The sequence below is a fragment of the Pipistrellus hanaki genome (assembly GCF_964339955.1).
Source record: "Pipistrellus hanaki genome assembly, chromosome: 14".
Lineage (NCBI taxonomy): Eukaryota > Metazoa > Chordata > Mammalia > Chiroptera > Vespertilionidae > Pipistrellus > Pipistrellus hanaki.
Window position 1 is genome coordinate 44,249,751 of NC_140516.1, and position 21,293 is coordinate 44,271,043.

Consider the following 21,293-nt stretch of genomic DNA (forward strand, 5'->3'; position numbering starts at 1 on the left):
TTTTGTTTTTAAATTTTGTGTTTTATGTGGCTTTTTATTTATAGTTGTACAATTAGAGATAAATATTTCTTAAATATCTATGTTTTATTTTGCCTAAGAAAAGGCTGCCTTCACTTAAAAGATTTTAAAATAGTTCCATATTCTGTTAAATGTTATCAGTGGTTCCTAATCTAGGCTGCCTGCTTAAACACATGGAGGAAGCTCTTAAAAATGGAACACTGTGGGAGTCTGTTCCTATACCAGTTGGATCAAAATCCAAAAGGGATGGTGTCCTGGTCACTTCGTTCTGAATTCCCCCAGGTGATTCTGACTCTCAGTGAGGGTTAGAACCCCTGCTTTATTTTTTCTTTTTATTATTGTTATTTTTTTTTGTTAATCCTCACCCGAGGATATTTTTCCATTGATTTTTAGAGAGAGTGGAAGAGAGAAACACATCGATGGTTGCCTCATTCATAAGCCCCAACCAGAGCCCGGGCTGGGGAGGAACCTGCAATCAAGGTACGGGCCCTTGACTGCAACCAGACCCATTGCTCTTTGGTCTGCAGGCCAACACTATCCACTGAGCCAAACGGGCTAGGACAGAACCCCTGCTTTAAACTCAACAGTCCTTTAAAAATTATTTTTAATTTAAGATTACAATCTATTTAATAGGACTTGGGAACGTGGTTTTAAAAATAACATTTATAAAGCTTTTTGCAACTTTAAAAAAAAAAATGTGGCCCAGTTGGTGTGGCTCAGTGGTTGAGTGTAGACCTATGAACAAGGAGGTCATAGTTCAGTTCCCTGTCAGGGCACATGCCCGGGTTGTGGGTTCAATCCCCAGTGTGGGGTGTGTAGTAAGCAGTCAGTCAATGATTTTCTCAATCATTGATGTTTCTATCTCCCTCTCCCTTCCTCTCTGAAATCAATACAAATGTATTCAAAAAATAAAATATGGGGTGATTAGCAAAAATGGGTTAAGCATTTTGTCAAAATAAGTAAAAAAGTACTAATTTTAAAGAAAATAATGCAATTTAGAGAAACATAATAGAAGTATAAAAAAAAGTATAAGATGAATTTTAGAGGATTTTTTTAAAAAGTATTTAAGCAATAGCTTAAAGTTCCTGACTTCAAAAACGTTTAGTTTATTCTTTATTTTTTAAAAATATATTTTATTGATTTTTTACAGAGAGGAAGGAGAGGGATAGAGAGCTGGAAACATCGATGAGAGAGAAACATTGACCAGCTGCCTCCTGGACATCCCCTACCAGGGATGTGCCCGCAACCAATGTACATGCCCTTGACTGGAATTGAACCTGGGACCTTTCAGTCCGCAGACCAATGCTCTATCCACTGAGCCAAATTGGTTTCAGCTAGTTCATTCTTAAATGGAGTTTCTTTCATAACAACTCTCAGGGTAGAGGGCTAGCACTTTTTGTTCAGTTCCCACAAAGAGAGAGAATCTATTGCTGAGGAAAAGCAAACATTAAGATTTGTCACCCAGCAAATGGTCACCTTACCCCGGGAGCGCATCATGCTTCCGGGACACTTGCCAGAGAGGAGCAGAAAGTGTTCACTGTCAAGGAATTTTTATAGTAGCAATGGCATTCTTTATCTTTCTTCACCTTTACTCAGGCATATCCCCTTATCCTGGAACATGAATAAGAAATCTTTGTTTGCATATTCAACAGGGGAGAGCAAATGGAAAGCAGATGCACACTGATGCAGTTAAAACTGACAGCAACATGTTCACTTACTACCAAGAAACTAAAACTGTCTTTCTTCTTTATTTGAAGATTTCTTTTGAAATTGTATGTCATTAGGTAGAAATTACCCTCTCTGCTTTTCTGTGAAGATGAAGCAATAGTGATACCCTTGTTCTGTAGGTTTCATACTTTTGGGAGAAGCAGGTACCTCTTTTCCTCTGTGAAAAATGACAGAATCATTTTCAATGGGTCTGTTGCTTAGAGGTATGGTGTGCCCTTTCTTTTGGCCTCATTAAGTAATTTTTGATAAAGTGGGTTGATTCAGATACCTCTTTAGAAGGAATCTTAGTTTGGCAGGAACACGGATTTTGTAAGGCATTTCCTCTTCTTAAATAAAGCTTTTTTGGTCAACATGCTCTAAGCTAAAAGTATCAGGCTCTTACACACAGAGGATCCAGAGATACAAGATTTTTTTTATTTTTAGTTTAAGACTTTTATAGTTAAGGAAATTTGCCCAGGTAATGAGGAAGTGAGCACGCACAGCTTAGTAACTGGCAGAGCCAGAATGAAGCCCAGGCTTTCCTGCCTTGAATAAAGGGGACTCTTGACGTGTTAGGTCTTTATTCTCCCTGCTGAACTATGAAAATGGGGGAGATGTTGTGTTGTGTTTGTACCATGTTGGTCCTAAAGTAATAGTTGTAGGGTGAGTCACCATTGTTCGTTTTCTTTACCTCTTCGCTCTCTCTCCCCTCCCCCTTTTTCTTCAGACCTTACGTATTTTGGTGCAGGTCACTTGTCTCAATGTCCTAGGGGGACTGGCTGCCAGTCTTCCGCCTGGAAGATGCCAGAGTTGCTCCATAAATCTGCCACCGTGTGGCACTCAGTCTCCCCTTCCTAGAGACAGAGAGTCTCCTGGGTGTAACAGCTCTTGTGGCAGCCAGTAGCTGCAGGGAGATGAGGCAGCACAGAGATTAGGTTTGCAGGGAGAGCATGGATATATTTACTCTCTCAAGTCATTGCATCAGTGGCTAGAAGTCCACTGCAAAGAAAACATTAGCATTTGAATGTCATCTTTTATGGATTCTGTGTGGGTCAGACCAATGCCTGGTGAGTTGATTGTATAAAACATTCAAGTGTACATTGATACCAAGTCCTGCTCTAGCTTCATCAATTAAGTCTACAATTATTCAGACATTAAAAAATAATGGTTATTGTCCTGGCTGGTGTGGCTCCGTTAATGAGAGCGTCATCCCTTATTCTGAAAGGTTGTGGGTTCGGTTTCCAGTCAGGGCATACAACTAAGTTTCCATTGGGCTGTGAACAGGAGGCAACCAATTGTTCTCTCACATCAGTGTTTCCCTCCTTGTTTCCTTCTCTAAGCATTTCCTTAGGTGAGGATTAAAAAAAAAAATCATGCCCTAACCAGTTTGGCTCAGTGGATAGAGTGTTGGCCTGCGGACTGAAGGGTCCCGGGTTCGATTCCGGTCAAGGGCATGTACCTTGGTTGCGGGCACATCCCCAGTAGAGGGTGTGCAGGAGGCAGATGATTAATGTTTCTCTCTCATTGATGATTCTAACTCTCCCCCTCCCTTCCTCTCTGTAAAAAAAATCAATAAAATATATTGAAAAAATAAAAATGGTTACAAAGACTGGAAACATGGAAGTATATATAGTGAGAGGGGAAAACCACAACAGAAAATTGAACATGAGCCCTAACCAGTTGAGCTCAGTGGATAGAGCATCGGTCTTTGGACTGAAAGGTCCCAGGTTCAATTCTGGTCAAGGGCATGTACCTTGGTTGCGGGTACATCCCCAGTAGGGGGCATGCAGGAGGCAGCTGATTGATGTTTCCCTCTCATCAATGTTTCTAACTCTATCCCTCTCCCTTCCTCTCTGTAAAAAATTAATAAAAGGGTTTAAAAAAAAAAGAAAATTGAACATGAAGTACACGGTGTAAAGTCAAATAATTTGGAACTCAGGTCTGAGAGGCAGTTAAGATGTCACACAGTAAAGAATTGTGTCATCTCTAAGGCACCCGCTTTTGCTAGAAGTTTTCAAACAGGAACCTATCATACACCTCAGAATTAGAAATGATGACTGCAGAGGTTAGTAAGGTTGATGCTTTCTTCAGCTTTGTCTATGCCGCTATTTTCCCCCCAATATCCTAAATCTCAATTATTTCCAGCACCGCTAGAGGGAGCCCTTGACACATGCTAGCCCTTCCTCCATTTTTTTCAGCCTACTTTTCAAACTTGTTTCCTCTCTAATTCCTCCTTTATTAGAGTTCCAGGAGCATAGACGCGTGATATTCCTGAAGTTTCTCTGTTGCAGGAGTTTATGAGCTACGTGTTAACTGCTTGCAGCTCAGTCATAAACTGGCTGCTTTCAGTATTTGCAACAGGTTGAACTGTGATGTAGAATGTGCAGCAGCTGTTGAATGGAATCTTGTTAATGAAATGGCAGCCCTTTCCTGCAAAGGCACTGTTGGTTTCTCTGCAGAGCAGCAGCTTTCTCTGCTGCTGAACTATGAAAATGGGGTTATTACTTATCTAATAGTAAGTGCCAAACAGACCCTTTTGTCATTTCACTTCAGGGCAACAAGTTGGCGGTGGGTGGTGTTAGCCACAGGCCGCAGATAGAGCTTCCACGAGGGTGAAATAACTTCCCTAAAGCTTTCTATTAAAGAGCAGTGGAGCCCTAGCCAGTTTGCTCAATGGTTATAGCCTCAGCCCATGGACTGAAGGATCTCAGGTTCCATTCCAGTCAAGGATACATATCTCGTTTCTCATATCCATGTGTATCTTCCCCCTCCCTTCCATTCTCCTCTAAAAAAAAAAGTCAATGGAAAAATACCCATTGCCAGGGGGCCATCCTTGGGCCGCCCCAGGCTGCCTCTCGCCTTAGTGACTCCTGCCACAGACTCTTGGTACCTTGGCCCTGGTTCTCTTTGACTTGGTTCTCCCCACAGAGAAGGGGGACTGAGTGCTAGAGAGAACCTGCATTCTGTGGGGCCCTCTTGTTCCCTCCCCCCCACCCCCTAGGGATGAATCTGGAATAATTCAGCCAGAACTTTATCTAGAAATGGATGCAGGACCCCATACTATCTCGTAAGGAAATTGGAGGTGGTGTAATCTACACCTACGCTACTCAAGCCTCATCATCCAATTCACCTGGAGTGGTTGTTGAAGATGCCATTTCTCCGGCCTTTCTCTCTGAAGATTGGAGGGCAGGGCAGGGCAGGGCAGGGCCCAGGTGGGCCACATGTAATGCCTATCAGCCAGGAAAATCTGGCCTCACGAGCAATCAGGCCTGCTGAACGCTTTGACCTGCGGAGGAAATGAACCTGCGGCATCTGTACAGAGGAAAGCACCAGACTAGGATTTTGCTTTTATCCGAAGAGAAAGCAAAACTTGCATCTGAACAAGGTAAACAGTGGGCAGCAGTTGGGCGTGGGGCTCAGGCCTGGGGGTGTGACTGGCAGAAGTTTAGACAGACAGGGCTCAGAGCTGGAGTGCTGGGTTCCCAGAAATGGCCTACCAGAGAGCCTCCATTCAGGCCAGCCACTACCCCCGTTTTTGTTGTTTTCTTTGGTGGAGGCTTTCTTTGAGGGGAGAGTCTTTTTAAACCTCCCAGCTTGATTCAACTACAGTCAAGCCCTGTTGGGTAGGGGTGGGATAGAGGGAAGGAAGGGAGGTATGGAGGACAGTAGGGGTCAAGGACTTGCACCATAGAGAATGAATAGATAGATTGAGGGGTGGGCGATTCTGGGTTTATTCAACAAGCATTTGGTGAGGACCTGGGATATAAAAACCCTATAAGTCAGGTGCTGTGATAAAGCCATTTGCCAGATGAGGAAACTGAAGGTTAGATTAGGAGCAGGCCCAGTGCCACCAAATGAATAAAAGGTGAAGCCTGGAGTTAATCCAGGCCTGGGTATCTTGAGCCAATAGTGTGTTGAGAAACCACTGGGTGGGAGGTAGAGGTGACTTCCACTGGTGTGTGTGTGTGTTTGTGTGTATATGTGTACATGTATGTATGCATATGTACTTGTACACATGAACGTGCGCTGGGTGGAGGAGGAGGTGACTTTCTCTGGGGTGTGTGTATGTACGTGTGTGTGTGCATGTGAACGTGCTCTGGTGAGGAAGAGATGACTTCCTCCAGCAGCAGGTGCAAAGCCCAGGCCTGGGGTATTCCATGTCTAAACAAAACCAACTGCAGGATTCCACACATCCCCACCGCAGGGCCCTCATTCCTGTCCCTCTTCAGCACCAGCCGCCTGAGACCCCAGGGAATGAGCTCAGAGGGTGGGGGCCACAGGGATGGTGGCAGCTGGCAGTGCCTTTGATAGATTCGCCCTCCAGCTTCAGCATTGTTCCCAGGCAGGATGGGTCTGCCTTCCTGTGCCCTGGGAGGAGGAGGAGGAGGAGGCAGCCGGGGGCTCTGGGGTCTGTAATTGGATCAGAGGCTGTGATGGTGACAGCTGTGGCAGGGGCCTGAGGAGGGGGCTCAGGCAGGTGGGAAAAGGCTGGGCCTGGGGTTTGTGCTCATTCATCATCCTGGAGGCAGCTCTCCTGGGGCACTGGACCTTCACCCCAGCATCTACCCCAGAGGCCCTACTGATCCCAACATAGCCTGTCCCGTGTGGTGTCTCATATGTGGGAAGGGGCCCAGGGAAGCCCCACGCATTGAGAGAGGTGGTACATGGAGAGAAAAGCAGGGGTTTGGAATTCCAGCTCTGACTTTTGCTAGCTGTGTGGTCTTGGGCAAGTTTGTTAACCTCTGTTTCCACTTCTGTAAAATGGAGACACCCATGAAACTATCTTTTTTAAAATATATTTTTATTGATTTCAGAGAGGAAGGGAGAAGGAGATTGAAATATGATGAGAGAATCATTGGTTGGCTGCCTCCTGCATGCCCCCCACTGGGGATCGAGCCACAACACAGGCATGTGCCCTTGACTGGAATCGAACCTGGGACCCTTCAGTCCACAGGCTGATGCTCTATCCACTGAGCCAAACCAGCTAGGGCAAAAGTATCTTAAAAGGTGGTTCTATCAATAGAATTAAATGAGAACAGTGGTTTGCATACAGTGGTTGCTCAATAAGAATTAGGTTTAATATTTTGTGCCGGTTGGTATCCAAGTCACATTAGTAATATTTGGAGTTTAAGAGAAGCTTGAACCAGGCTGGTGTGGCTCAGTGGTTGAGCATCAGTTGACCTATGAACCAGGAGGTTATGGTTTGATTCCAGTCAGGGCACATGCCCGGGTTGCAGGCTCATCCCCCAGTAGGGAGCATGCAGGAGGCACCCGATCAATGATTCTCTCTCATCATTGATGTTTCTTTCTCTCCCTTCTTCTCTGAAATGAATAAAAATACATTTAAAATGCAAACAAACAAAAACATTTAAAACAAAAGAGAAGCTTGAAAGAAAGCCATGCATACAAAGTGTATAAAATTCAGGGGTGTGTGTATTGCGTTAGAAAGGACTCAACAGCCAGCTACTCTGTTATCTGGTATGTTCTCGATGAGAAGTTCGTGCAGTTATCTATGACTGAGTAACAGTAGATTAAGACAGCTATCGAGGTATTATAGCTCATGATTTTGTGGTGCAAGAATTTGTGCAGGGCTCAGTGAGGTGATTCTTTGCTCCGTGTGGCATCCATGGTGGTCCCTTAGGTGGGGTTCCAGGAGATAGGCTGACCTGGAGCGTCCAAGGCTTCCTTCCATAGCTGGTGTGATGTTAGGGGAACTAGCTGTGAGAGTCCCAGACATCAGTTCCACATCACTCAACTTGTCAAGCAAGCCACAAAGCCCAGCTCAGTACCAAAGTGAGGGGAATGAGGCCCCTCCTCTCGGGGGGAGGAAGAGCCCAGATTTTGCAACTATATTTCATCTAGGACAGTCACCCTCAAGTAGGATCTTACAAAGTACTTCTTAAAAAAAAAAAAAATCTATTGATTTTACAGATAGAGGAATGGGGGGGGTGGGGGAGAGGGAGGGAGAGAAAGAGAGAGATCGTATGTGCCCTAACGGGATCAAACCCACAACCTTGGCACTTTGGGACAGTCACTGCTCAAACCATCTGAGCTACCCAGCCAGGGCCAAAGCATTTCTGTTTAGAACTTTTTCAGCGGCGTCTTGGGGGAGTAGAGAGAGACGTGATTTTGAGTCCAGCTCAGCATCACTTTGAGCCTCTGTTGAGGCATCACACGAGGCCTGAGTTCTGATGCTGGGGACACAGAGATAGGCAAGAGAGTGTTCCTGGGCTCCTGACCTAGCCTGGACCTGCTTCAATGTGGGTCCTGTTCCTTTTCAGCACTCCCCTTTCCTGGTCAGGGGGATGAGCAGGAGGATGGACTTGCTGCCCAGGGAATCTTGCCCCAGGATCAGCACCCGCCCCTCCCCACCCCAACCCCGCAGAGCTAACTGGAACCTCTGGGAAAACTGAGAGGCCTGCCTGGCTTCATGCTGACTTCCCAGAGGTGTCTGTGTGCTTCTCGCCTTTAGCAAAGTCACAGGAAACAGCTTTCCAGAGCCCAGCAGGGAGGAGGTGGTTGGTTGGTTTAGAAATAGATTCACAGCAGGAGTCCTTTAAATTGCCAGGCCTCCCAAAGCTCAACAGGAAAGGGTGTGCAGAAATGGGAATTCCAGCCGCTTCCCAGAAAAGCTGAGGCCTAAAGTGCACCCACCTGCTCTACCCACCTGCTCTGTGAGCTCCAGGGTGTGTGTATGTGTGGGAGGAGAGGCACGCTGGGGCGGGGGTTGCATCTCTCTTCACTGGTTCTGGACTGATAAGTCTTGATAAGTCTTACCTAGAGAGTTCCTCGGAGCAGGCACAGTCCAGAGGGGTCTCCCAAAAGCCCAGCAGACCTCTGGGGTCTGGCCTGTGCTCAGAACCCTTCAGGACCACCCTGGAACCTCTGATGCTCTGTGGCCTCCCAGGACCTGGGCATCCATGGGCCAGGCCATCCAGGGAGAGAGTAAGGCAGCAGGGCTCTGGCCTTCAGTGAGGAAGGTGGGGGAGGGTAGGCAAGGAGTGGTGTGACCTGGGGCCAGGGCTGAGGGATTTATAATCATCCTGGGGGCTGTACATGCTTGGAGCAACTTTTTTATTTTGTGGCCGTGAGTAATTGAGCCAAGTGTGTTCTGTATCTCACAGCCATCCCTGCCTCCTCCCCCCCCCCCCCCCCCACACACACACACTCACACTCAAACCTGTTTCACGCACACCTGTGCATACATCATGTGGAAAGGTAGGAGGAGTACCTTGTGTGGAGGATATGTACTCTGAGCTAGGCATATACCAACGAAGAGTGCTTTTTCTTCACTATCTCACTTAATTCTTTTTCCCCCCTGAATATTTTTATTGGTTTCAGAGAAACATCAATGATAAGAGATATGGACTCAAAATCATGGATCAGCTGCCTCATGCACACCCCTCACTAGGGATCAAGCCTGCAACCCGGGCATGTAACCTGACCAGGAATCAAACCATGACCTCCTGGTTCATAGGTCGATGCTCAACCACTGAGCCATACCAGTTGGGCCAGTGGATTATTTAGAAGTATGTTATTTAATTTCCAAATAAATATTATGTATATTTTTAATATTTTCAGATCACATGAATATGTTACCTGTTTTAATATTACAATATAAATGAATTCAAAATAACAGTAATGACTCTCGGTTTGGGAGTGAGAACTTACCCACAGACTGAACTTCCTATCATCCCCTGGCTCTCTCTTCTGTGTGCCACTGCTCCCCTCCACCCACCAGAACATTTAACACCAGTGTTAGCTCTTCCTCCCCTCTCGTTCCTCATCTCCAAACAACCATCCTAGCTTGTGGCTCTTATTTCCAGAGTTTTGTGAAATAGGTCCCCTCCTTTGCCATTATCTCAGTTGAATACACTGTTGACTGTCGTTTGCACAAATGCGATAGCATTCTCATGGCCTCCCCACAGAATTCTTCTTAGGCGCAAAGGGGAAAGAGTACCCAGTGGAGAAGCCTGGCAGGTACTCTCTGAGTGAAGTGATCAGAATGAACTACGTTGTTAGGAGGACAAACTGAAACTGGCCATTTGGTAAGATGCATTGAGAACAAGGCAATCTAAACATACCCCTTCACATTTTTCTTTTTTGCCGGACAATTCTATTATTTTAACTTAATGTGTATTAAATTTCTAATTGTTTGATGTGATTAGCTTTCTTTTTTAGGGTTAGATTTCTTCGTGTGCTTGAAATTTTGGTTTTCCAGCTCATTCTGATAGTCCATGGAGATGTTCATTGTGGTTTGTGCCAAGATTAATTAAAAAAAATAAAATAAAATAAAATAATATATATATATACATATATATATATATGTATATATATATGTATATATATATTATTGATCTTAGAGAGGAAGGGAGAGGGTAAGAGAAATAGAAACATCAACAATGAGAGAGAATCATTGAATGGCCGTCCCACACTGGGAATAGAACCCAAAACCCAGGCATGTGCCCTAATGGGGAATCAAAAAGTGAACTCCTGGTTCATAAGGTCAACACTCAACGTCAGCCGGGCCAAGATTAATTTTTAAAGTATTTGATCTGTTGTTCTTATGTGCTTGGAGCAGCGGTAGTGCCTTAAGCATGAACTGAGACTCTTTGAAGCCCAGCACTCTGTCTGTGCTAGAAAGATCAGCCTCTCCGCAGGCCAGAGGCCTCGCTTGGAATCCTCACTCTACTGTGACCTTGTCCAGGTTTCTGAACTTCTTCGAGACCCAGTTCTCTCGTCCAGAAAAATGGGCATGATGACACCTATCTTGCAGAGTTTTCCTGAGGATTAAGTGAAAGTGCCTGGCAGGGGCTTCCCAAATGTTGTTGACTTTGTAATTGAAACTATAATTGAATCCCCCACGCAGCATGAATGAAACAGAGAAAATTGATATTGTGCCAACAGGTGCAAAGGAGGCTGCTGGGCTTTTAAAGAAAAGGACTCCAAATACATGTGCCTGTTTACATTAATGTGAGTGGTCCCTTAATCCAACTTCTGCCCGTGTGCTCTCAGAGGGAGCAAGCAGAACACACAGAGGCTGGAATGGGGGGTATTTCTGGAGTCGGAAAGTGGCAAATCCAGTAGCAGGACTAACCTTCCTGGTGCCATCAGCTGCTGGGGCTTTCTGATGTGCAACAACTGACTATTGACTAGGCAAGACCTTTGTCTTTCTCAGCCTGGAGTGGGGGGGCGGGGGGCTGAGAGGGTAGGAGACAAAGTCAAAGGGTCCTGTCACTCAGATCCAAAGAGCCAGTAGTAATAACAGAGGGGTGTGTGTGTGTGGGGGGGGCGGGAGGGGTACATTGGAGGCTTAGATACTGGAGGTGGGAAGCAGGAACCTCAGATTTGTCTCCACTTCCCAGTCTTTCCATGGGTCCCTCTCCTTGAATTTGCTCACCAGCTCCCCCATCCCCCTTTAGTCCTGCTGCCCCACCTCTTGAAATCACACCAAACCCACACGGTGGCCCCATAGCCACTTGATAGTCCATAGTCAGCAAGATCAGAGATTTCGTCTCTACCAGGAGCCGGCAGTTTTTCCTATGGCGTACAGTTCTCTGCTGTCCACATCCTGGCTTGTTCCAGAACTCAGGTTTGCAGTAAGTCCTACACAGCATCTTCTTCCATCAACTGCTCTAGCACCGCAGGCTCTTCTGTGTCCCATGGCCCAAGCAGCAGGTTACTGGACCTACTGCAGAATCCCTCCCAGTCAGTGCCTTGTTCAGAGCTGGCAGCCTTCAGGATCACTTGACAGAGTGATATATAAATGTGCAATTAATTGTATTTATACTGACACAAACAATAGCCAGTTAAAAGAGATAATGAAAGAGAAACCTCTGCTTATTATAGAAACAAACAAACAAACAAAAGCATAAGACATTTAGAGATAAACTAACAAATACGTGAACTATATAGAAATTCTAACAATATCTGGTAAGGAGTTACCTAATATTGTGGCACTTGGCATCTAGAAAAGGAGTCACATAGTCATAAGAAAGCATAGTATGCAAGAGGCAAGCTTGGCTCTGAACGTAGTCCCCCAGCACGCCATTTGGAGTCTCTAGGGTACCAGGTGGTGGTATCGAGCCCCAGGAGAGGTGCTATGGCTGCCTCATCTGGCTCCAGGTCTTCTGTCCCTCTGGGCTGTGGGACTGGCAGCTGATTTTAGTGTAATGACTCACCAGGCTCTGTCCTCTCCTCTAGGATCACATTTTCTGTAATAAAATTGTTGCTTTGATCTGCTGGAATGCCTAATGTTATATTTGCTACCACTAATATCATCAAAAGCTCTCTGAGAGACACTCTAAGATGCCCCACAGGAATGAAAGGAGAATTGGACAAAGCAAAAGATACCCTATGTTCTTTGATGGACAACTCAAGATCATAAAGATCTAATTCTCCTCAAGTCGATATATAATTTTAATATGATACCAATGAAAATACCACATTTATTTTTTCTAGAGGAGTTGAGTCTGGCACTCATAGAAAAAGAAGCATGCAAGAATAGTTATTTTAAAAAAATTCCCAAAGAAAGAACTGTGAGAAGAGGGTAGGCTTGTCAAATAATAAATAATATTACAAAGGATCTAGAATTAAAACTGGCAAATGAATAGAGACTATGAGAATAAAATAGAAAGCCCAGAAATAGGCCTGAGTGGATATGGAAGCTTAGCATATGATAATATCTGAAATCATAAGAAAAGTTGATTCTTTTAATAAGTGGCGTTAGGGCAACTGGATGGTCATTTGGAGAAAGATGAAATGGGAACCATGCCTCACACTACACCAGAATAAACTCCAAATGGATCAGAGGCCTATGAGTAAAAATAAAATCATACGGATACTAGAAAAAAAAACACACACAAAAATCCCGATAATTTAAAAATAATCTCGGTGTGGAGGAACTTAAAGTCTATAGGCAACAAAAGGAAAGATTAATGAATTGCTCTGTATAAAAATAAAGCAACATTAGCATAGCAAAAAAATATATATAGCAAGCAACATTAAAAGAAAAATAATGTATTAGATGGAAATATTTGCCACCTATATCAGAGAAAAAGCGCTAACTTGTCCTCGTGTATAAAGTAGGCGAGCACATGAAGAATATAACGTTACCCTCTGTGCCTCAGAACATGTGAGATTTCTTTCTTTTACTACTAAAGTATAAAATACAAGCAGGAAGAGACACACATCTTACATGTAGAGTTTGTTACATTTCTACAAAGTGAATCAATCCATGCAACCAGCCCCCAGCTCAAGAAACAGAACAATCCATCGGCTCAGAAGCCTCTCTCGGGCTGAGATTTAAGACTCAGCTTGAGGATCTATTTCTGACAGAACTTGTATGCATATAAGCATAAACCAATGGACACAGACAGTAGGAGGGGTGAGGGTCTGGGCAGGGGAACAGGGGCAGGCTGGGAGAGGTCAATGGGGAACAAGGGAATATATGTAGTACTTTCAACAATAAAGAATTAAAAAAAAAAATTCACATGACAGAGCTTGAGGATCACCTCATAGATGCTTGCTTTCCCTGTTTACTTGGCATATTTAATTATTTTCAGCAAACATTTCTGATTACCTCCTTTGTGTCAGAAACTCCAAGGCATATTGCATTCCACATTATTGTGTTTTTCATGCACCTGCCATACCAGAGGCTGTTTGCGTGCTGTTCGGTTAAGAATAAACATAGTCAGGGGTTTGCTGTCTAGCATCCACTCATTCTTGGCACCTTTAGATTTTCCACGAAGGGAATCACAGACTGCCCAGTTTTCAACATGCATGCTTCAGGTGAAGTTAACGCCACATCGGGCACCAGGGGTGAGGATCTGACTCTGGCTCAGCCAATTAGATTATCACATTTTACAGCCATAGATTGGTTCATGAATAGACACATGGCCCAGCCAGAGCCAGAGGAATGGAATAGGACTTTTATTAGGACCATTGGGAGAGGCATGCTCACTTTTCTATTAAACTTGAACCTGGGAGGATGTAAATGTGGAAATGCTAAGCGCCACTTTAACCACTCCTGGAGGGTCACCCCAGCTTCAGAATTTCCGTGGGGTTGGCTGAGGTCTCCATTGAGTCTTTATCATAACCCAGCTTCTCTTTCTGCCCAGTTCTACTTCCTTCCCTTTTCCTCCCCACGTGCTGATCCTGGGAGCAGCTTCTCAAAAACCCTATCTCTGTTTCAGGGTCTGTTTCACAGGGAACCTAACTGGCAGGCATGGTGCTAAGCACTGACATTAATTATTCATTCCACAGATGGATTCTGCAGACCTACTATGTGCCAAACTTACAGCATTGCAACTCCCAACCTTTGACCATCGTTCAACAGGTGAGGAGACACAGGCCAACAGCCTTTGGGTTACAGTGGTGCCTCACACAACGAACTTAATTCGTTCCAGGAGCAAGCTTGTTATGCGAAAAGTTCGTTATGTGAAACGCGTTTTCCCATAACAATACATGTTAAAAAAAATAATTCGTTCTGTAGCATAAAATATGCTAAGATGACATAAAAAAAATATGCTAAGATGACATATTTTTATTTAGATACATCTAAAAACATAATTTTTTTTTAAAAAACACATTTTTTTAATTGTAAGACAGACTAAGAAGAGTCTACCGAATCTTGCACATCTTCATCCATTTTCTGCTTTTTGGCCGATGGTTTCATGAAAAACCTGTCCAAAGTTCGCTGTGCGAGGCGTTCGTTATGCGAGGCACCACTGTACTATCCAATGTCACACAGCTGTTCGGCAAAAGAGTCAGGATTCAAACTCAGGTTTGTCTGATTCTTAGGATACTGCTATAAACCAACCAATGGCAGAACTAAAAACTACGCCAGGTTTCCAAATCTTCACAGCGGACATTCATGTGCTGGGTCAAATAAATAAATAATAAACGCTCTACTAGAGCCAGATCTCAGAGTTTGATGATGAAAGGGCTACTAAGAAAGGCACTTCTAGCCTCTGCAGCACAGGTGTTCCTGATACAGTCAGGAGGACCACGCATAACACATGGGAAATTAAACCACAAGACAGTAAAAAGAGATCTCATCATTTAAAAAATACCTTGTGAGCCCTGGAGGGGTGGCTCAGTTGGTCAGAGCATTGTCCCGATACGCTATGATCATGGCTTTAATCCCTGGTCACAACAGCACATACAGGAGTCAACCAATGAATGCATACATGAGCGGAACAACAAATCGAAGTTTCTCTCTCTCTCTCTCTCTCTCTCTGAAATAATTTTTAAAAAAATATATTTTATTGATTTTTTTTTAGAGAGGAAGAGAGATGGATAAAGAGCTAGAAACATCGATGAGAGAGAAACATCGATCAGCTGCCTCCCGTACACCCCCTACTGGGGATGTGCCCGCAACCCAGGTACATGCCATTGACTGGGATCGTACCTGGGACCTTTTAGTCCACAGGCCGACGCTCTATCCACTGAGCCAAACCGGTTTCAGCAGCTGAAATAATTTTTTTAAAAATTGATTTACCACTGAGTACATGATTAGCTTCTGTAGCAGTGAGCTCCTGGGGTCAGGCAGGCAGGGCATGGAGAAAGAAGGACACTCAGCAGGGGCGATAGGAAGAGACACAGAGGGTGAATGCAGCAGGTGTTTTTCCAGGGAAAGAATTGACCATCCTGGCCCGGGTTTTAGTGTGAAAGGAGGTGCTCCTGGAGGCCACACCAGGGGGAGGCTGAGCAGGTTTATGAATGTCTGAGTCCTTCTCCCTTGGACCCTTCTTTCCCTCTGGGGCTTCCGTAGGCAGGAGGTGACTGACATCCTGCCACAGTGCACCCTCCCTTGTTCAAGAGGAGACGGCGTTTTGATCACTGATTCTCCAGTGGGAAGTCCAGAGGTTGTACTATTAAACATAATATTAAAAATAGCGAATGACAGCTTGCTGAGCCCCAACCATAAGCCAGGTGACAAAAACAAAAAAAGAACCCCCCTTCCCCAGCTTTATTGAGGTATAATTGACATAAGAGTGTAAGATATTGAAAGTGTACACAGCAGCGATGTGATGTCACCTACATTGTGAAAAGACCCCTCCCAGTTCATGGACACAGCCATTGCCACACATGTTTTGTCTGTGTGTGAGATGGAGGGACCAAAAGTCTGCCCTTTGGAATATTGACTTAAGCTGTTTATTAAGAAACAAAATGCTCCTACAGAACCTTTGGTCCTCCCTCCTTTCCTGCCCAAGAGATTCAGATGGAAAACCCTGTTTCAGCAAGGCAATCTCAGGATGTTGTGTTAGCCTAAACTATGAATGAAGTGTGGCAAGGAGAGGGCGTCAGGTGGGGGCCTGTGAGCCAGACCCCCCCTGTGTCCTGTGGTAGAAGGTGGGAAGAAATGGATTCACGTTTTTTACCCCCACCGTGAAAATATTTAAGTCCTACTCTCTTAGCAAATCTCAATTCAACAATGCAGGATTCTGAACTACAATCACCAGGTATTACATGAGATCCCCAGGTCTATGTAGCTTACAGCTGAAATCCTCTTACTAACCCCCTAAGTGCTTTACACCTAATCCTCACAATAACCTTATGATGTGGCCACTATGATTCCCATTTTTCAGGTGGGAACACTGAGGCTCAGAGAGGTAAAGTAATGTGCCTGCAGCCACGCAGCTGACAGGCCATGGGGATGGGTTTCTCACTCAGCTATTCTGACTCCGGTGGTTATCCCCTGCCTGGGGTGGCCCTGGATGGCCAAAGATGCTGCCTCAGGGAGTGGAAGCCCCAGGTCCAGGCCAGCTGCCTGGGTGCCCCTCAATGAGGTCAGCACATCACAGGCTCTGACTGTGACCGGCGTCACGCTGGCATGCACACGCCTCCGGTGTGGCCTTCCATAATGGTCACCTGATCCCCGAGCTGGTGGGCAAAGCGCCTGGCCTGACAGACAGACAGCCCGGGCGATAAGAGAAGACGGAGGAGGTGGCTGGGGGGAGGGCTCGATAAAGGAATCCTCTGCCTCGGAGAAGTGCCGTTTCCCTTGGCCGGGCTGGGAGTCACACTATCGGCCTCCGAATGACGGTGACATTCCCCAGGGATTAGGCGTGCGGTGTGGACGCCGGGTCTCCGCGGGGGTGCCGAGCCCCTTGGAACTTAAATCATGCCATTAGCCACTTGCTAATGTTTCTCCCACATTCACTCCGTATCTCCACGACTTCCCATGCTCCCCTCCAAAAGCATGCAGCTGCACCCTGTTGTAGAACCCCCTCCCCTGCTGCTTTGCTGTCTCTTATCGAAGGAGATAAAGCCATTCCCTGGCTCAAAATCCTTCTTTGCCATGAAGCTGCAGCAGGGAACCCTGCCCTCCCCGGCTCTGAGCCCCTGGGATTCTGGACTCAGCCCACAGCTGCTGGTTCGTCACCAGGCACGGAACTTGTGGAAGCACAGCACGCCGGCCACCTGGGCGAGGGGCAGTGATGCCCGCAGGGCGGGCAGGCAGAGATGCTGATGTCACTCCGGGTTTGGGATAACCGCTCTTCTCTCCGGGGCCATTGGAAATACCTCCTGATCCAGGACCCAGATTCTCTGGCTCCCAGTCCACTGCTGTTTTGATTCTCATGCGATCCCTGTGCGGCTCCCGAGAGGACAGAGGGCCTGGCTGATAAATCCAGGACCCGGGAGACGCGGGCTTAGCCCGTCCCTGCAGCCAATGAGGGACGAGTTGTCAGGCAGAAAAGAACCTCCTGGGTCATGTCCTCAGTTTTCCTCAGCTAAAGTTCCCTGACTGTCTCCTTCAGATTCAGATGTGCATCCAGTTCCATGAGTAACCACATTATTTTTAAACAGCATCCTGCAGCCGCGCGCTCTCCTGGGTTTTCAGAGAGGCGCTCCTTGCTGGAGCTGACACAGGCCTTTCTTTTATGATGGTTTTAAAACAGCTACAGGGGTTCCGGGGACTGCCCGTGAAAGGCTGTGCTGTAGCTCCGGGGGAGGAGAGGGGAGAGAGGAGCCAGGTCTGGTGGAGGCGTGGGGAACCGGAGGCTGAGCTCCTGGGAGCAGCAGAGAGAGCCAAAGGAACCGGGAGTCAGCAGAGACGCTTCTGGTCTCCAGGGCCCCGGTGGCATCAAGGAGCACCGTGGCCAGTAGTTCCAAACCTCCACCCCCATAACTGTAACCAGGACCGGGGTAACATCTGCAGCTTCTTCACTTATTTGCTGGCCAGGTGGCTGAACTGCTTGGAGCCCTAGCTTTCTTATCTGTAAAATGGGCATAAAATAATCGCCTAAAAGAGGTGGCTTATGGAGGATTACATAAGAAACGTTATGTACTCAAATAATATAAAAAGTCGTAAAAGCGCCCGGCTGGCATGGCTCAGTGGTTGAGTGTTCATGCATGAACCAGAAGGTCACGGTTCAATTCTTGGGCCAATCCCCAGTGTGGGGCATGTAGGAGGCAGCCCATCAGTGATTCTCTCTCATCATTGATGTTTCTCTCTCTCCTCTCTGAAATAAAAAAAATATATATTTTTGAAAAGGTCATAAATATAAAAGGTTCCTGCTCCATGAATTCCAGAAGTAATTCATGTTAATAATGAATTCCTTGTATAATTTTCCAGAAATGCCTATGCTGTTTGATTGATTCATACCTAATACTGTTGACAAACTTTCATTTTTCCTTAAGAATGCATCCTGGAAGTCCATCCCTAGCAGTGTGTGTAGACCTATCCCCTTCTTTGTAAGAGCTACATTGCATTCTCTCAATGTTGGGACCATTTTTTATGTCATCAGTTGTTTCTGGTTTTTGCCACCAACTAGCCCATAGAGTACATGCCAGAAGGGTGACTGCTGAGTCAGTTTTATTTGTTGCCATTTTATTGATGGTGCTGACTCACTCATAGTGCATGAGGGTGTCTGTGCCCCACGGTTTTGCCAGCTCTGGGTATTATCAAACTTTATAATTAACGATTCAAAAAAACAACAACAGTAATAACATACATATGTGAAACGTCCATGCATAATAAGTATGTTTCTTCGCAGAGGTAAATGCTCACAACTACCCTACAAGGTGGGCTAGTTGCCCTTTGAACAGGGCAGGGGACGGCAGGGAGTGAGACCACGGTCTAAACCTGGCTCCAGGTTTTATTTTTCCCAGGACGTTGGACAGGTTCCAAGCTTCTCTTGTCTGCAAAATGGTGATACTAAATGAAATAAGGCATGAGAAAACGCCTAAAACCAGTGCCCAGAATCCAGTTAACATCTATTAATGTTACCAAACTCACCAGGGTGGCAGAGCCCCTGAGAGTTAGAGGTTTGAGAGGGACCCTGGTAGTGACAGAATCCTGGGTTCCAGTTCCCCACTCCTTCCCAGCACCTCTGGCCAGGCTGCTGAATTTCTTTGGAATTTTCTTGTTCGTAAGATATCGATTTGGATCCTTCCTATAAATGTACTGATCTGGATAGAAATGAGCCGCAGACTTGAGTGACAGTGAAGATGGCATTTTTGCGGCCACTGGGAGATGCAGGCGGCAAGCACCCCAAAGAAGGCAGATGGGATCAGCTCCATGTCTGTCGCCAAGCCAGTGGCTGGACCTGGTGGAAGTCCTGCTTCTGTCCCTTAAAAGCCAGGTGACCAGGGCCAAGTTCTTACAGCTCTCCGAACCTCGGTTTCCCCGATTCTAGCATATGGATAAAGGCAGGCAGCTCACGGGGTTATTGTGCGCATGAAGTAGGGTAATAATCTACGCAGGCACTCAGAAGCTGGCTCCTAGGAAACGCTCAGTTACATTCACAGGCAGCAAAGCCTCACTGCCTAACCGTCGCTCACTGGTAGGTCAGAGGGAAGGATACTTCTGCAGAGTGGGACAAAGAGAGATGTCACCAGCCCTCACCTCCTCATCACCCTCTTTATTTGTCAAGTCGGGTGACTCACACGGCATTTCTCTCACTTCCGTAACTGTGAAGGCGCCTGGGGTGAGGGGGGTGGCCAGGGCCCGGTCAGACAAAAGCAAGACAGTTTCTTAAATGGCTGCAACTCCAGCGGCAGGGATGCTTTTCATACTTCCTGGGAAGAAGTGAGGAAACACATGTGAAGAACATCTTTTATTGGAACGGTTTGATACACTTAGTGTTTGACTTGCAAAAAGGAAATGCTTGTTCAATGCTTCTGTTTTGGGGGGGATGTGAGGTTGGGAGCGAACTGGCTGAGGTTTTTGCTACACTGTTCCCCTCTCCCCTTGCACCTGTTTCAATTCAAATGTGAGTTATGACATCACATATTATAAATTGCAAGATTAAGCTGTAATCATGGAAATGGGATTTTTGAAAAACACCTAGTGAATTATTAATGTTTCCACTTTTTCACTTTGAACATTTTAAATGTATAGCAAGGATACAAGAAAAGCCCAGTGAACACCTAGATTTACCCACTGTTATTATTTATATACTAATACATTATTTTTGAGATGTAGAGAGCCGCATTCATATAATATGGGCTCTTTTTTTGTTTGTTTGTTTGTTTGTTTATCTTTAAAATGTCATGGGAATGGATTTAATTGTGTCAACATCGTGACCTCCAGGCACTCAGCTTCCTGAAGTCGGAGATCTGTTGTTCTATTTGGCTACGAGGTTGGAACATAAGGAATCGTGTTTGCACTAATTGTCAGATTGAATACCTCCTGCCCAAATATGCACGATACATTATCTCTAATCCCAACAGTAACTGGGTAAACCAGGGTTTCATCACTCTCAACTTACCTACGTAGCCAGTAACTGGTACTCACAGAGGTTGAGTCACTCCACAGCTAACAGCTGTCTTCCTGCATACAAAGCCCCTTCACCAGGATTCTGGGAGGTTCTCAGGGAGAATTTAATGCCAGTTTACAGAAGGTTTTAGTTTTAGAATCTGGGAGAGTTGCGATGGTAATTTCGGGTAATTTTCATCAACAAGAAGATTCTGGTGGCAGAAGGTGGGCTTTTATGGAGACTACAGCCAGGAATTCAGTGGCAGCCTCCTACCAGCGGCGTGTGATGGGGCAAATCACCCTGATGCCTCCTCATTTGTAAATGGGGACAGCCATCCATCTCTCTTCACCTGGGGTTTTTGGTGAGGTGCAATTTTGCAGATTGTGACAATCTTTATGAATACAAAGAATGGATGCATCATTGTGTGTGTGTGTGTGTGTATGTGTGTGTGTGTGTGTGTGTATGTGTGTGTGTGTGTGTGTGTGTGTGAGAGAGAGAGAGAGAGAGAGAGAGAGAGAGAGAGAGAGAGAGAGAGAGAGAGAGATCTAGCTAGGATAACACAAATCAAGGGAGGCTTAGTTTCCCGAGGCTGGCAGGGAAGTGGACAGGAACTCAGTCTAGAAGAAAGCATCTTTCAGGGAATTCAATCAGTTATCCGGTCCTAGAGAACCTATCTCCAGAACTTTCCTCGACGTGGCTGTGGGAGGAGAGCGGGTGGGTTTGAGACCCTCTGCAAACTTCTTCCCAGGCCGCGGGGCATGCTGGCGTGGGCTCTAGCTTCCTAGGCGCTCAAGGGACACTTTTCCGTGCTTCCGGAGGCTGCGGGTGTCAGAATTCAGAAAGCCCTTTAGCCATAAGGAT